Below are 19,013 nucleotides of genomic sequence, written 5' to 3'. Positions count from 1 at the left end.
CCTATTAGATTTACTTGACATGTAGTGTGTTCTTCAAAGCCCACAAGAAAGACGAATGAATTACCTGAGGAGACACACCTACACTTATGATACACTAGCCTTTCTGCAACTTTGCGTAGAACTCTTAGTTGGCATCGCTATGACAACTTTCTCTGTCATGGTCAATGCGACGATCATACGCTACACACCTTCCTTTCAAGTACTGCTGTAAACAGTACTTGAGCTAGAACGTTAAAACTTAGTGCAGACGCACAGCTGAGTTGAAGATCAATCTGTGCCAAGCGGCTTCACTCTACGTGCTTTAGCTTCGTTACTCAGGCAACAGTCCGGATACTTATTGATCAAACCACGTATAAGTAGGAATGGTGTTATAGAAAATGATCTTCGTTTTCCATTATTAAGGGGTGAATATGAATTAATTTCGAATGAAAGCGCTTAATATTGGAAGTAGGTAAAATTGTGTATAAAATCAAACAGGCTCCAAAGAGACGTTGTTGGTTTGCGTCGGTAAGACATGTATAAGTTAATAAAATCGATAAAAAGAGTACATTGAACTCGGGGAAAATCCAACGTTTCGGAGAAAGTCCTTCTTCAGATAGAAAAGCAGAAAGGCGAAAAATTAACGAGACAGCAGAGCTTTAAAATCCTCTTTGTCAAAAAAAATAAAAAGAGAAAAATGATTTTAACTAATATGAAATGCAAGACCATGGGAGTTTCGTTCGTGAGCAGGAAGTGGTAGAGAGAGAAACTGGGTGAGAGAGATTGAGGGAAAGAGGAATGGAATGAGGAGTCGAAGCGTGTCTTGTGAGATGAAGGGAGAGATGAGAGGGGAGTTGAATGATAGGAAAGCGTTTAGTGAACTAAGAGAAGCTTTAGGAGTAGAAGGGAGGAGAAACAGGGGAGAAAAAAGAAAGTAAGAATGCAAGGGAGAGAGCAACAAAGAAGGATGAAGAAAGAAAAAAAACGAGAGAGGAGTGTTGGACAATCGATAGAAAGAACGCGAATGAGATGCAATGTATAGCAGGAAGTGTATAACGAGAAAAGATCTTTGTGCTCCATTTCGAGACGAAAAGATTCCATATTTTCTGTCATACAAGTCGAAATTTTCAGACCAGATTTTACTGCCCAGAAATATAGGTCGACTTATACACCAAGATGACTTTGGAGAACCAAAACTTTCACGTGAAATACAACAGGAATTGGAAAGACAGTGAAGACATTTGAATATTTACATGTTTGCATTATATATTACCGACTTGCATGCCGGTAAATATGGCAGATGAACGTCCAAATTAAAGCTCTGACGTAGGAAGCAGGTAAAGTTGTTTGTTTCTAGTGAAGCTTATGCTTTGAAAATGGGCGGATTAGAACATAAAAAGAAGCCGTAGAGTTGTTTAGTGTAACTTTCGATCTGAGAATTATTGGTCGAGGGAATATAACGTAATTATATCAGTTCTTGGTTAGGTATGCTTTGGTTCAATTATGCCCGTGTGTATGTGTGTGTGTGTGTGTGTGTGTGTGTGTGCGCGCGTGTTCTGTGTGTGTGTATGTTGTGCGTATGTGTGTGTGTATGTACGTGTGCGCGCGTATGTTTGTTGTGTTCGTTGTGTGTGCAAGTGGGTGCGCGTGCTGTGTGTGTATGCGTGCATGCGTGTGTTGTGTGTGTGTACGCGTGCGTTGTCTGTGCGTGTGAGGGAGTGGGCGTGCGCGTGTTGTGTGTGTGTATGCGTGCGTGCGTGTGTGAGTGTTTTTTGTGTATATGCGTGTTTTGTGTGTGCGTGTTTTGTGTGTGTGTGTGTGTGTGTGTGTGTGTGTGTGTGTGTGTGTGTGTGTGTGTGTGTGTGTGTGTGTGTGTGTGTGTGTGTGTGTGTGTGTGTGTGTGTGTGTGTGTGTGTGTGTGTGTGTGTGTGTGTGTGTGTGTGTGTGTGTGTGTGTGTGTGTGTGTGTGTGTGTGTGTGTGTGTGTGTGTGTGTGTGTGTGTGTGTGTGTGTGTGTGTGTGTGTGTGTGTGTGTGTGTGTGTGTGTGTGTGTGTGTGTGTGTGTGTGTGTGTGTGTGTGTGTGTGTGTGTGTGTGTGTGTGTGTGTGTGTGTGTGTGTGTGTGTGTGTGTGTGTGCTCGCACCCGGGCGTATGTGTGTATGCTAGAGATAACTGCTAATGTCTTCGCCAACTGCGAATTTTATTTTACAATTCCGATACAATATTTCAGCGCTGCTGCTGCTCCTACTACTACCACTGCTACTACTACCACTGCTACTACTACTGCTGCTGCTACAATTACTGTCATGACTACTACCACCACTACCACCATCACTACTGCAGTTACCCCACCGTCAGTATCACTAATAATATTGGTTTTTCAAATTTTGGCACAAGGCCAGCAATTTCGGAGGAAAGGAGTAAGTTCTTTACATTGACCACAGTGCTCAACTGGTACTTATTTTATCAAACCTTAAAGTATGATAAAAAAAAATTTAAAAAATCGACATCAGCGGAATTTGAACTCAGAACTCAAAAACGGACGAAATGTCACTAAGCATTTTGTCCGGTTCGGTAACGCTTCTGCCAGCTCGCCGCTTTGCATCACTACTAATACTACAATCATCACCACCATTACTATAACTACAATCACTACTACCACCATTACTACAACTACAATCACTACTACCACCACCACCACTACTACAGTCACTACCACCACCACCACCACTACTACAATCACTACTATACCACCACCTCCACCGCTTCTACTACTAGTGCTCGTACTACGAACAGATGGTCTATGTTAAAGCATTGCAGCAATTTGCCATACCATTTCTCTCAGCCATTTCACAATATACTGTTAATTATATTTATTTCAAGAATAAATTGTTTCCTTGTTGCTTTTTTTCTTTTGAAATACAGTGAAATTTAATTAATAGTCAGAATTTATACATATATAATATTATGATTGCCTTATTATTACTATATAACACACACACACACACACACACATATGTACTTATGAGAGGTTGCTGAAAAGTTCCCGGTCTTAAAATTGTCACGAAAGGCCTGGCTGGAGGCCCAACCTCTCGAGTTCTTGTACAGGGCTTAGCAAAACTGAAGGACTGCTGCAATAAGTGTGTGAATCTAAGAGGGGAGTATGTTGAATAAAATCATAATTAACTGATGTATGTATGTATGCATTGTTTCACGTCAAAAATACTTAGAAACTTCGAGATGAACGAGAAATAATTGTTTATCGGAACAGTGAAACTTGTAGCATAAATATAAAGCTGTAAATATTAGCATATAAATATTTAGTTTTAAAAAATACCCTTTGGACAGAAAATGTTGAAAGCTTCCTGTAGTACTCGAACCCACATCTCTTGTAAATATGACAAACGCTCTGCAACTAGACCAAAATAACCCTTTAAACTTATCCATTTTAAAAGCGATTTCGTTTCCCACGAATAGCCTTCGACTTTGTACCCAAAAAGTTTTACCCAAGAGTTACCCAAAGCTGTTATTTATAACTTTAGGTTTATATGTGCTTCGAGATTCAGTGTTCCCAAAAATAATGTATACAATTATTAGTGTAAATGTACTGGTTTCAAATTTTGATACGAGGCCATCAAGTTCGAGGACGGGTCCAAATCGATTAGATTGAAACCAAATCGATTACACAGACCCCGAAAGGATGAAAGCTGAAGTCAACCTCGGTGGAATTTTGAGCTCAGAACGTAAAGACGGATGAGATGCTGCAAAACATTTTGTCCGGCGTGCTAACGATTTCACCAGTCTGCTTCCCCTTATTATTACTATGTACACTAAGGCAGCGAGCTTGTAGAATCGTTAGCCCGCCGGGTGAAATGCTTTGTGGTATTTTGTCTGTCTTTACGTTCTGAGTTCAAATTCCGCCGACGTCGACTTTGACTTTCATCCTTTTGGGGGTCGATAAATTAAGTAACAGTTGCGTACTGAGGTTGATCTAATCGACTGGCCCCTCCCCCAGGCTTTGTTCCTAGAGTAGAAAATAATCGTTAGCACGCCGGGCGAAATGCTTAGCGGTATTTCGTCTGCCTAAGTTCAAATTCCGCCGAGGTCGACTTTGCTTTTCATCCTTTCAGTGGTCGATGAAATTAGTACCAGTTACGCACTGGGGTCGATGTAATCGACTTTATCCCTTCCCCCTAAATCTGAGGCCTTGTGCCTACAGTAGAAAGGATTATTATTATATACGCTGATATATAATGATGTAGTTGCATTACATATGAAAGCACTAGTGTCGAAAACAAAGAATTTCAATAATTTTATTCTCCTTCAAAAACGTTGTAGTTGTGAGGGGGGGATTGTTTGTGTTTATACAAAGACATAAAACGAACTACAATATATAAGAATTTACGTAGCTTTCATTCTATTAAAATGTTGCTCCTGACAGAGGACAAATCGATATTCTTTAGAAGGGAAGCGTTAAGTGCTTGAGGACAAAATGGTTTGACAAATTATTAGAATGTTTATACCACTATGTCATTTTGAGTTGCAAATAAAAAAAAAACATGGTAAAATAAATTTAGTAATTATTCATGAGTTGATATTCGTATGATAGAATCTAGCAACACATTCTTCAAATATTGTTCTCTCTCGCTTCTTGTGACCTTGTTCAAAGACTCGCGTTCTGTCGTTTTTCTTTCTTTCCTCTCGAAACCGAATAAAACAAATTTAAACTTTAAAATGTAGTTGGTAACAAGAAACAGTATGAGTGCGCATTGTGTGTGGGTGTGTGTGTTTGTATTTAAATACATGATTGACCGTTGACTGAACACTATTCAATTTTTTTTCTCCGTGTTTTTCTCCTTGTCTTCGTATTCTTTCTGTTGAAGAGCGTAGCTCGAAACGTCAAAGACTTTCCGTATTCCCGAGCGTCATACTAATATATCCTTTTGTTATTTACACCACCTGTCCTCGTCTGTTATTATTTGTATATTCTCCCATAGATAGATAGATAGACACAAGTAGATGGAGGTGACAAAATCGAAACTTCAAAGTAACTGTCAAGCTTATCCTTGTAAAAATATCATCTGATATTCTATTGGCTATATTGAAAACGTCAAGTACCTTCTCCCATTTCTTGTCGTTAATGTGGGGGCTAGTATGAAATGTGGGCTCAGTTTCATCACTCTCGTCGACCGTACATGAAATGGTTTTTTGCCGTAAAATCCTCTTCAAAATGGTTGTTGTTTGTTTCATCTAGAGCCATGCCTGGCGCATAAGGGCCGGTTTCCCGGTTTCATTGGCGTATATGTTCCCCACCTGGACGGGACGCTGGTCCGTCACAGGGGAGTTATTAGACGCAGGAGGAAAGAGTGAGAGAAAGTTGTGGCGAAAGATTCAGCAGAGGTTCGCCATTATCTTCTGCCGGAGCCACGTGGAGCTTAGGTGTTTCGCTCATAAACACACACATCACCCGGTCTAAGGTTCGAATCTGCGATCCCTCGACTGCGATTCCGCTGCTCTAACCAGTGGGCCACGTGCCTCCAGTCTTCAAAAGGGTACTTGAAGAAATTGATAAAATGACGCTTGTCTTCAGAGGAAAAGTTCTGTCAATGACCTATCATTTTCGCTTTGCAACCTCGTGATTTCGAGCTCAATTTCACTACGTGGCATCTTCGGCGAGTTTCTTGTATTATAGCTGTAGGTTGACCAAAGCCTTGAGAATGAATTTAGTAGACAGAACTGAGTGGAGGGCCGTCTTGAGTGTGCATGTGTGTGTGTGTGCATATGTGTGTGTGTGTGTGTGTGTGTGTGTGTGTATCTGTCGTGTATATATATATATATATATATGTATATATATATATATATATATATATATACATCTGTGTGTATGTCTGCGTCTATGTTTGCTCCCTACCATCACGGCTTGGCAACCGGTGTTGGTGTGTTTGTGTCCCTGTAAATTAGAGGTTCGGCAACAGAGATCGATAGAATAAGAGGATAAGTACCAGGCTTTAAAAAAAAAAGAGAAGAACTGAGCTCGATTCATTCGACTAAAAATTCAAGGCGGTGCCCCAGCATGGCCGCAGTCTAATTTCTGAAACGAGTAAAAAAAATAAATAAAAGATGAAGATAGCAGGTAAGAACGTTACTGATCTCAATCTAAAAATATAATGAAAAAAAAAATAAAATAATGTCTCTCTCAGACCGAATCCTGTACTGTACATTTTACGTATCCGATAGTAAACACACGACGGCTATCAGAGCTGAATCTAACTATGAAGTAGTGTGTATGGAAACGCTTTTTAGAAGACTTCGTCTCTAAAGATAAAGTTACTCGTTTGAAAAATTTTAATCTCATTAACAAAAACAACTCATTTCAGATATTTTGACATTTGAAAATATATATACATATATGTGTATACACATTATTATTATCATTATTATTATTATTATTATTATTATTAATTCTTTGACATTATTTTAATACATGAATAACAAAATAGCTATTTGAAATATTTCAAGAATTTGATGAAAGATTCTTGCAGTGATTAAAATTCTGAAAGATTATTATTAAAAAAGAATAAATTTGTGGCAACGGTGTTTATATATTTGCTTGTTTTATCTTTCAGTCTTTTACTTGTGTTACTCATTGGACTACGGCCATGCTAAAACATCGACTTGAACGGATCGACCACAGGCATTCTTTTAAGCTTGGTACTAAGTTACGAGGACATGAACAATAAAGCACCTGTTTATTTTCTTGATGTGACTCTACTGTCTCTCTCATCCTTTCTCTAATTCCCTTTTTTCCTCCCCTTCACCGGTTTCTATTTGTCTCTCTCTCTCTCTCTCTCTCTCTCTCTCTCTCTCTCTCTCTCTCTCTCTTCCTCACGTGATCATCTTTCTTTTCTTTCACGACTGTCGTAAGGGCAGCACGTATCCTATCTCTCTCTTATATCTTTTCTCTTGTAAAAGAAAATATTTCTCCAGCGTTCGCTATTTTTACCTTCGTTCTGCTCTAACAACCCTCCATGTTTGTTTTCGTAAGGTTTCCTTGTTTGTCTCCACTGTCCTGTTTTTGTTCCCAGCTTTGATCCTCCATAAGTCCCAAATTTTACTTTGGCACGTATGGGAGCAACTGTCTTCGAAGACTCATTGTCGTTCAATGCTCGAAATGAGGAGTAGACAGACAGCCGACAATTGACGAAGGGTCGTACTTTATGTTACTTGTCCTGTTTTCCATTTGTTTCTCTCGTTGTTTGCGTATTGAACTCATTTGCTTTCGTATTTCATGTTGCTTGCACAGTCGGTGACGTCCTGTACCCATATATATATATATATATATATATATATATATATATATATATATATATATATATATATATATATATATATATTTATTATGGACTCCCTAGTCGAAGACGATGAACGAGTGATCGGTTTTTTGCCGAACGGCCTGCACAAATGATTTGTTTATTGCGATCAAATATTATTGGTTCACCCATTGCATCAAATCGACGTTTCCTCAACAGTTACATGGTGTACCACACACTGGATGTCGGAATGACTGCAGAGTAACGTGAAATGAAGTGTTTTGCTCAAGAACACAACGCACCACGCAGTCTAGGATTTGAAACGCTTGGGCTTGATATGTAAGATATATACAATATACATAAAAACACACACAAATACACACACACACACATATATATATATATATATATATATACACACACATATATATATATACATATATATATAGGATGTATAGAGAGTCCGTTGTGTGTGTGTGTGTATGTATATATATATATATATATACACATATATATACATACACACACGATGGGGTCATTTTATTTTTAGCTATAGATGCACCTTTAGATAAAGGCGCACATACTTTACTACAGATGCACATTCTGTAGCTACAGACGCATGCGCATTACATAAAGATGCATAGTTTTTGAAATAAATATAAATATTTTTAGATAAAGATACACATTTCTAGCTGCAGACGAGAAAGCACTTGCTTCAGATAAACATGCGCATTTTTTTTTTGTTTTTTTCAGCTAAAGATGCATACTCTTTAGAGAGTTAGATAGATGGTGTTTTTTTGTAATTCCGTAACTAAGCTGACGACTAATTACAACAACCGTAACTGACAGTATTATATTTACTCATCACCTGAAGAGGTGAAACGATTCCGAAACAATGTAACAGTTAAAGTCAATTCAAAAGAAATAACTTCATTACTTATCTGTCAGTGAGAAAAGCCAGCCGTGATGCTAATAAAATGAAGCTGCGTAGAAAAGAACAGTTATATTTGAATATTTCAGTGAATGAAAGGTGGAGATTACATAAGGAGACGACGTGCGTGGAGCATAGCAGAGGTCAGATAAGATGATAACACCAAAGGTTGATCTGATGTATTAAAATCGAAGCTGAACTACATCAAAACTAAATCACATCAAATACAAACATTAACTTACTCCCCTCTTCCCTCCTCCTTTCTCTCCTCCTACTCTTCCATACTTTCTCTTTATCCTTCACGCTGCTCCACAAACAGTCTTTACTAAATACCAATATATACTGAAGGAGAGGGTCGGGAAGAGGAGAGTGGTAGGAAGAGGAGATGGAAGATAGGAAGTGTGTAAAAGTGAGCGATAGAATAAGAGAAAATACAAAATAGTTATATACATATATATATATATATATATATATATATATATATATATATATATATATATTTTTTTTGCTTTTACTTGCAATGAAGATTATGCATTCAGACAAGCTTATATATTCATATCATAACTGTACACCGGCACTATGCATATATATATATGCATATATATGTGATGTATAATATATATATATACGTATGTATATTTAAATATATATATACATATATATATACATATATATATACATATATACGTATGTATTTACATATGCACAAACATATACACATAATATATATATATATATATACACAAAACATGTATATATATATATGAACATATGTTTGTATTTATAACCACATATATATTATATGAATATATATTGTATAGATCAATATACATATGTGTATGCGTGTTTTGTATTAGGGTAGATATGTGTATGTATGTATATATATATATGGTATTTAGACGTACGTCTCGCACATATACATGTATATATACATATGTATGTATGAATGTATTATGTATGTATGTGAGTATGCATGTATGTAAATATGTATGTAGGTAGGTAGGTAGGTATATAGATAGGTAGGTAGGTAGGTAGGTACATGTATTTTGCTTAATTCAGTCACATGATCTGAAAACAGATTTTTTTTTATACATATGTTGTTTTTTGTGTGTTTACACATAGGAATTGTAAATCAGGAGTCATATTCCTTCGGGAAAGACAGTATCAAAATGCCGTAGTCGCAGTAATGGGTAGTCTTCAATAGACACACACCACCCCCTCCACTCTCTCTGTCTCTCTATATGTCTCTCTCGCTCTGTTTGTGTCCTTACACACACATATGCACACAAACACAAAGATACACACACATACATATATATATGCATAAATATATGTATTATATATTTAAATATATATATACATATATGTATGTATGTACGTATGTGTTTGTGTGCGCGTGCGTGCGTGTCCATATTTTATATTTTGTCTTTCGCTCGTTTATTTTATGACTTGCACTACGAACTCTTGTCCCGCATGGTTCTTCTTAAACATGACGCCAACCTTTATAGCAGAATCTGTCAGTTTCTATAAACTATAGTGCCGAATACTATTGTCCTTTGGTGATCGAGAATCAGATGTCACGAGAAAACATTTAAAATAAAATATATAAAGATATCGCTATTGTTATAAAAGATATCATTATAGTTATTGAAGAAACATTTAGCATTATTAATAAATGTTAGCATTGTTACTAATATTTTTGTTATTTTGTGCGTTTCAAACGTAATGTGGTCGTCTTTGCCTTGCCCTCCTCCACTCTTGTATCAACAAAATAAATGTTAGATATGTTGTGCATTCCATTCATTTCTCTCATATATACCACCCACTACAGATTTGTCAGTTTGATTCAATGTAAGAAATCATCACGTTAGCATTTATAATGCAGTGAAATATTTTCATATATATATATATATAAAAATATTACCTATGTGAAACTTTAAAGAGTTATCGAAGAAGCCGTTACACGTTTATTCGAAAATGTTAGCAATAGCAGTCAAATTTTCACTCAGGTGTTGCAGTACTGTGTGAAGAGAGGACGGTTTTCATTTGATAATAAATGTTTTCGACGTACAAACAAATGGGAAAACCAGGGCCAAAACGTCTTTGACAAACCTGGGTAGAAAAAATCATAACACCAGCAGCAACAGCTGTAGTAGCAGCAGATGTGCTGTTGGCACTCCGTCGCTTACGGCGATGAGGGTTCCAGTTGATCCGATCAACGGAACAGCCTGCTCGTGAAATTAACGTGCAAGTGGCTGAGCACTCCACAGACACGTGTACCCTTAACGTAGTTCTCGGGGATATTCAGCGTGACACAGTGTGACAAGTGCTGGCCCTTTGAATTACAGGCACAACAGAAACAGGAAGTAAGAGTGAGAGAAAGTTGTGGTGGTAGAGTACGGCAGGGTTCGCCACCATCCCCTGTCGGAGCCTCGTGGAGCTTTAGGTGTTTTCGCTCAATAAACACTCACAACGCCCAGTCTGGGAATCGAAACCGCGATCTTATGACCACGAGTCCGCTGCCCTAACTACTGGGCCATTGCGCCTCCAATAGCAGCAATAGCAATTACCTAAACAATACAGCATTAGAAACAACAGCAGCAGCAACAACAACAAGAACTACAGCAACGACAACAAACATCTACAACAATACGTTTATTCTATATGAGAAAATATTTGTTTATTTTCACTGAAATAATTTTACGCTTATTGCTTCTTAATTTCTCCAAGAGAGAAAATCGGAATCTAGAAACCGAAGAATCACAGCTTGGACCTGGTTAGGGTCGGTTTCAGACATTTTATATATCAAGTGGTAAGGTCATTTTTATAAATCAAGTGCTAAGAAATGTTAATTTTTTCATTATAATTACATACGTGTTAAGGAGAAAGAATACTTAGATTAGTGTATAATTCTATCAAGATGGGTATGGGAGATAACTCTTATATCTTTATTAATTAGAAGAATTAATTTGGGCAATCGACAGTTCATCATTAATAATATTTATGAGCGTACATACAAACAGGCACGCACTTCATACATACACACATACATACATACATACGTACATATATACGCTGTACATGTGTGTGTGTGTGTGTGTGTGTGTGTGTGTGTGTGTGTGTGTGTGTGTGTGTGTGTGTGTGTGTGTGTGTGTGTGTGTGTGTGTGTGTGTGTAAAATGACCATCTGTCGCTCATTACTCGGCACATGGCCCTTACATATCAGGGAAGAATCGCCTAAAACTTTGAAGAGCTGAATAACCGCAAACCGGGTCTTGGGTAATTAGATACGATCCTTCAACTACAAAACTTCTTTCGGTTGCAACGCGTGCGCACGCACATACACACACAAATTTATACGCTAAAACGTTTCTTATACGACTCACTTGTGATCGTTTTTTTCTTCTTTTCCTTTTACTTGAATGATATATGTCAGACTTACCTTGTGACTACATGAACCATTATATCTATATACTATTAAAAATTAACTTCAATCTTACTTGCTTGGAATGTTACACAGCCAAACCGGCGCACAATGAGAAAATACTTTGAAAATAAATAACCCCTGAAATGTGAACACGAACGGAATAAAACAAGTTTCAGATAAATCGAACCACTGGTTCTTGAGATATGGGAGTTTTGGGGGGTATAAATACCCCCAAACAGTGCATAATGGGAAAATACTCCGAAAATCATTGAAAGGGAAGAAACCCTAACCTTTCGACTAAATGCATTAAGATGGGCAAATGTCTTAGTGACTTTAACTTGCCAACGGGAAAATACGAGTAGTTTTCACAGTAAATGTTTCTATTTTCGCTTTTGTTTAGCACAATATTTTAACTATCTAGAAATATTTTTAAGAGAATGTGATTTCAAAAATGCAAGTTGTTTATACAGTAAATATTTATATTTTAGCTTTCTTTAAACAGACATTATTTTTTTTTTTTTTAATCATTTTCAAGTGAATACCATGACAAAAATTTTTTTGGAATATTTAAAAAATATTCTGAAGCAAAAATGACTTTAAAAATACGGTAAATATTTCGTAAAAGATCCGTTCGTAACTTCGGTGTGAAATAATTTTTTCCATAGGTTTTTTTAGAGTGCATTCAACGTATCTCACCTCCAAAGATTTGGCTTCTATTTCTAACACACCTTGCTACCACGTAGCAGCTATTTGCGATAAAGGAGCCGAAATAACTGTTACGTGGTAGCAAGGCGTGAAAGAAATAGCAGCCAAATCTTTCCTTTTCTGTGGAAAGGAGCCGTTTACTCGTGATTTTGATGTCACATTCGTTGAAAGCATTCGAAATAACCTGGAAAAGAAAAGAAAAACCACGAAGCAAAACTCTGTTGGTGGGAAACTCAGAGTTCCCCACCACCCCTCCCCCTTTCTCTTCCGGAAGAAATTGGCTTGCGTTGGGTTTGGAGATGAGATGCGTTGTATGCACTCGAAAAAACCTGTGGAAAAAATTATTTCACACCGAAGCAGGAACGGGTCTTTTACGAAATATTTACCCAAGATCGGGACAAATATGCGAATAGAAGGATCAGTGAAGCCGATAAAGCAGCGGCTGGGCGTCTGGCGGAACAGAGGAAAAGAGACAGAAGCAGAAGAGATCAGGAATCGGACACTCGGAGAGCTGAGCGTCTGGCGAAACAAGGAAACAGACAAGAGCAGGAGACGTCATGAATCGAATGTTTATGTGAATACAAACGGAATAAAACAAGTTTCGCGTAAATCGGACCACAGGTTACCGAGATACGCAGTTTTTTCGGGTACCTTTATAAATAAGCGAAACCGGCGTATAATAGGAAAAATGCTTTGAAAGTAAGGTACCATTGAAATGTGAATACACACGGAAGAACTGAAGTTTCACGTAAATCGGACCACGGATTCCCGAGACACGCGTTTTTTTTTTTCGAGTACCTTGACCTATTGGTGACCCAATGGGTCACGGGTAGTCTAGTATTCAATAAAACTATTATACAAAAACATTTGCAGTGTGATAGCTTTCTTTTGTATTTTTTTATTCACATATATAAATACACAGAACAAAACTACTTACTCCGTATGTTAAAATAATTAAAATTGTCTTATTTAAGCAGTATATATACACGTACATACATACACGCATATAAGTTTATACATTCATACATACATACATATATATATAGAGAGAGAGGGGGAGAGGGGGGAGAGAGGGAGGAGAGAGGCAGAGCTACCTATAATTTATATATTTTTAAAAAATAACGTTGACCACTAACGTGGACAATTAATGTGCTAGAAATAGATCACATCTTGTGTCTTCTATTTCTAGCACATTAATTGTCCACGTTAGTGGTCAACGTTATTTTTTTTAAATGTACCTTAATCCCCTGAGATTGCAGATACTATTTCTGAATCTCTTTGATTCTTTAGATGTGCTGGCCTCCTGATAATTAATCGATATTAATTAATATATGATTAATTACCAGATTTTATAATAATATAATTTATATATATATGTATATATATAATAATTGTGCGTGTGTGTGTGTAATAATAATCCTTGGATGGACTTTATACATATTCTAAATATATATATGTATATGTCGCTAAGCATTTCGCCCTGTGGCCTAACGATTTTGCCAGTTCACCGACTTCCTAGAAATAATAACCAAATCTCTTTTAAATTACATTCTACCGTCTGGAACATGCAAGACATGCATTCAATAACGGTGTCTTGAAGACACTTGAAAAGACAATATAGCCAAATCTTGTACATGTCGGATCAGAGTCGGTTTTGAGCTAACGATGAATAACAACTAAGTCATTAAGGCATCACTAAAACCATATAAAAAGGAGGGGAAAAAAACACGTCACCGAGAGATGTGCGAAAAGAAAAGAAATAAAACAAACAAAAGAATTAATGTCACAAGTCTAAGCAGCAAGCTGCATATGATAGGAGGTATCATTGATTCATCTAGCCCCCATTATGTTACTGGTACTTATTTTTATGGCGCCTAAAGGTTTTGAAGTAAGTGTCGCTTCTAGCAAAATATGGAAATCTCGTTCTGATACATCAAATTTGATCACGTTTAACCATCTAAGATAACTCTCGTCTCGTACCCCTCCGACACCTTCAGTTCATGTATGTGTGTATACTCATAAATACATACATACATACATACATACATACATACATATATATACATTTGAATGTGTGTGTGTGCATATATATATATAGATAGTAATATATATGCATGTGTGTATATATGCATGTGTGTGTTTGCGTCTGTGTGTATCTGTATTTGTGTGTGTATGTATGTATGCATGTATGTGTGTGTGTATGTCTACGTATGTATAATGGAATCTGAACACTGAATAAAGATTAGATGAAATTTGTTGAAAATGGGAAAAAGAAAAAAGAAAAAGAAAATATGCAGTAAAGAGAAAAGGGTGAACAGAAGGAGAGAAAAGGATAGAAATACAACGTAAAAATGTGAAGAAACTGAAGAAGAAGAAAAAGAAGACCACCAGCAACAATAACACGAACGTGAAGTAGAACGAGAAGAAATATTGCAATATATAAGTGTGTGTGTGTGTGTGTGTGTGTGCAGGAGTGTGTGTGCAGGAGTGTGTGTGTGTGTGTGTGGAGAGAAAACAAATTGAACGATGTTAAGAAAAGGCATTTATGGACCTGAAACTGCATGATTCTTCCGAGTTTACAGAGATTTATTTCATGTTTTATACATGAAAAATAATAAAGAGCAAAAATTTATTCTTAGTATGAAATATCAATGTAATCGTGCTACATAAAAGAAACGGCCTTGACACACACATAAGTATATATATATATATATATATATATATATATATATATATATATACACATGTATTTATATATATATTTGTAGGGGGGAGCACGCCTACACACATACTTTAGTTGTATATGTACGTGCGTATGTATTTACGTGTGTGTGTGAGAGGGAGAGAGAGATTGTGTATCTGTTTGTATATATATCATTTTTAATCAGCAAAGTGTTATAAATACGACTCAAATGCCGGGAGTTTCGTACATGGCACATATCAAACGCCATACACGAAAAGCACGAACCTTCAGTCACATTTGTAACTTTCTGCCGATGTATGTGTGTGTGTGTGTATATATATATATATATATATATATATATATATATATATATATAACGTATTTACATATACACATACACACATATATATACATATATATATATAACGTACTTACATATACATACATTATATATATATATATATATATATATATACATATATAACGTATTTACATATTCGTATATACTTATATATATATGTATATCTATATATATATATATATATAACACATTTACATATACGTATATACATATATATATAGAATATACATATATATACGTATATTATATATATATATACACACATGTATATATATGTATACATATATATATGTGTGTATATATATATTTATATTTACATATATGTATATCAATAATTATTTAAGTATTAATTAAGTTCCTAGTAGTAAGCAGATGAAGCACGTTCACTGCCTATGTCTACCTGGCGCCATCTACAGTAATCACACAATTGTCCCTGGATCTACCTAAGGAACTCCTTAGTCATCGTTGAGGATATAATAAATGATAGAGACAAATAACGAGATACCTCTAATGATATCACTTGACGAGACACTTCTGCACCGAGGGATGCACCACAGCCATTTATACAGAAGCCCACCCGCGAGGGATCGATGCAGGACGGGGTCGAAACAATCGTTGTGAGCAATAAAATTTCATATATGTACGTATTTTATATATATATATATATATATATATATATATGCGTATAAGAAGGGATGATCACTAGGTGGACATCCGATATGCTAGGAGATCATCCACGATCTGGATGATCTCTTTCTAGCGTATCGGATGTCCACTTAGTGGTCATCCCTTCTTATACGCATGTAATACAATTTTTCTGAATTTTCATATTTTTTATATGCCAGGCCACTGGTTTCAAATTGATGTTAAATTAATAATCAATTTATCACCCTTCCCGTCGTATATATATATATATATATATATATATATATATATATATATATGTATATATTATAAATAAATATATACATATATATATAGTTGAATCTCCAATCATTTTGCTCCTTTTATATTTCGCGTGCGTGCGTGCGTGCGTGCGTGTGTGTGTGTGAAATAATCCGGGGATGTTTCCGGGTATGGCTTTCTTTCGCAACTGCTTGATAACTTTGTATAATTTGCACAAATGAAAAATTATTGTGGCAAGGTGGGCTAAAACGTAATAATTGTGGGGTTTTATTTGTTGTCAAATTTCATTTTTATGACACCAAATTATAAAATGAATTATGATTTTCGGAATAAAAATTATGTATTTATTAAATTCATACGTATTTAAACACATCTCTCCATTTGCATATTAACAAAACTCTTATAACGCAGTGATCAATCTGGAGAGGAAGCCACTCAATTTAGTGTTGTTGCTGTCTCCAAGAGTAAACAACATCCACAGCGAGGAGATAGTAGTCGTGACAACACAAATAGGGGGAGAATAGAGCGTCTGAGAAAGAGCAAAATTGGAAGCGAAGGTCTGTCCGAGCTGACCCCCAAGAATCCTACAAGTAACAGGACGCATCCTAATTTATGAGTTTAGTCGTTGGCTGGATACGAAATCCGACCAATGGTAATCCTGCGAAGTATCCTGGCACCAAAGGAGTCCAAGCGGCTCCTAAGGTCCAAGTCTCGCAACTGTAGAGCAACACATGTAGGACCAGAGACCTGAAGACTGTTTGGTAACATTCCTCGACATACCTTGTTGAATCCTGCGTAAAGTGTTTCTTTCTCTGAGGATCTGGCTGGGGTGACGACTTGCGTCGGTCGGGCACATGGTTACGGCGGATGATGAATGTATATCGCAGAAATTGAGACTCACTAAAACGCTGCCCACGACCACCCTAGCAAATACCAGCAAATGGTGAATGCAGCGACGTAGTGCAGCGGCACAATAACCTATACCTGACCCTGACTTGACATGAAAGTCGAGAGGTATAACATGTTTTGGCAAGGCTGTTTTAGCGCCGCCTCTTTGGCGCCGTTGATTCGACGCTGACTTTTTGACATCAGACGTTTTAATGTTTCAATTGTTTTAATATTTCTCTCATCCTCCCTCTCTACTTCTCTCTCCCCTATTTTCTGTCTATCTCTTATGTGTGTGAGCATTTAATTATATCAGTATGTGTGCGTAATGTCTATCTCTCTCTCTCTCTCTCTTTTTCATTCTCATTACTCATATATTTATATATCTGAATGTGCGTGTGCCCATGTGTGTGCATGTTTGTGCGTGTATGTGTGCGCGCGCGTATGCGTACGTGTGTTTCCCTCCAGTGCCAGGAGTTCTGTCACCAAAATGAGTTGAATACCATATAACGCCAACTAGTCAGCGACCAATCAACACGCCAAATCGTTTCAGTCCAAAGATTGAGTCACTAAAGTATCTGTTGTAATCGTATTGAAGGAAATGTAGTAATGACAGATATTGAGAAGAGGCTGAGCGTTGTCATATAAGGTAGCGAAACATTTTTAGTGTGAACAAGCCAGCAATAATGGCTATTATAAGTATTGGCATACAATTATGTTAAATATTTAATTGCGATGTAGTTGTAATGTAAGTTTTACATTTCAAAAGACGATATTTAAAATTAAAAATTTATAGATGTTTGGCGTCTAACTAGGCATTTGTAATTCTGTTTATGAATGTTGCCAGGTTATATGATAAAATGCTTCTCGAATATCCGCCTTTTTCTTGCGGATATTTCCACCTATACACGATATTCGTGTATAGGTTTTACGTGCATGTTGTTTAGCTAGAAACATTGTGCTCTATCCTGATTGTATATTAATAATTTTAATCGTATTATATGTTGTATTATACACACACACATTAAGTATGCGACTTCGATAATGTTTATTATATACTGCAGCTTCTAATTCAGACTTTAAATTTTCTTTTACTTGTGTAGCTGTCTTGCACATCAGCAGATAGATTTTACGCTGTCCTTATATATTGGGTTATCCCATAAATAATGCGATGCTTTCAATCGCATGGACTAAAAGTCGGAAGGAGATGGGATAAACTACCTGCATCAACTTGCTTTAAAAGCAGGTAGTATTTTACCTTGGAATTATTCGTAGTGCAAGTTTTGAAGAGTGCAGTTCACACTAAATATGTGATGTCGATAATGCATACGTCTTAGAGCTGCTTCTAACTCAAAACAGAATTTTGTTTTAGTTGTGCGGCGTTGTTACACATCAGTGGATAGGTTTTAGGCTGTCCTTATATACTTCAGACCAGCGATGTAATTCGGGGACGAACCGATGATACAGTAGCGATTATCTGAAATAACAGCGGAATATCGATATCTGTCGTTCTCTTTCACTTCCGAGTTGATTTGATCCTTGAAGTATACTGTGTTTTTTAACACTATACATCTTTAAAGGGATATCCCTTAAACGAAATATCGAAGCTACTAGCGCTAACAACACACGTACAGGAAGTATGTGACATCAATAATGTATTATGCAGGTTTTCTTCTTACTGTTCATATTCCCTTCTATGAGCGTGTGTTTGTGTTTATTATAACACAAGCTGACAGTCAATCGCGTGCTTCACCCCCAGGTTGGGCTGATTACAGTCATGTGAACAGCCTAACCTAGGACAAGACACAGAATAGACGATCAATTTTTG

The sequence above is a fragment of the Octopus bimaculoides genome, chromosome 22 (genome assembly GCF_046866305.1).
Source record: "Octopus bimaculoides isolate indiv1 chromosome 22, ASM4686630v1, whole genome shotgun sequence".
Lineage (NCBI taxonomy): Eukaryota > Metazoa > Mollusca > Cephalopoda > Octopoda > Octopodidae > Octopus > Octopus bimaculoides.
Note: the sequence above shows the minus strand (reverse complement) of the source record.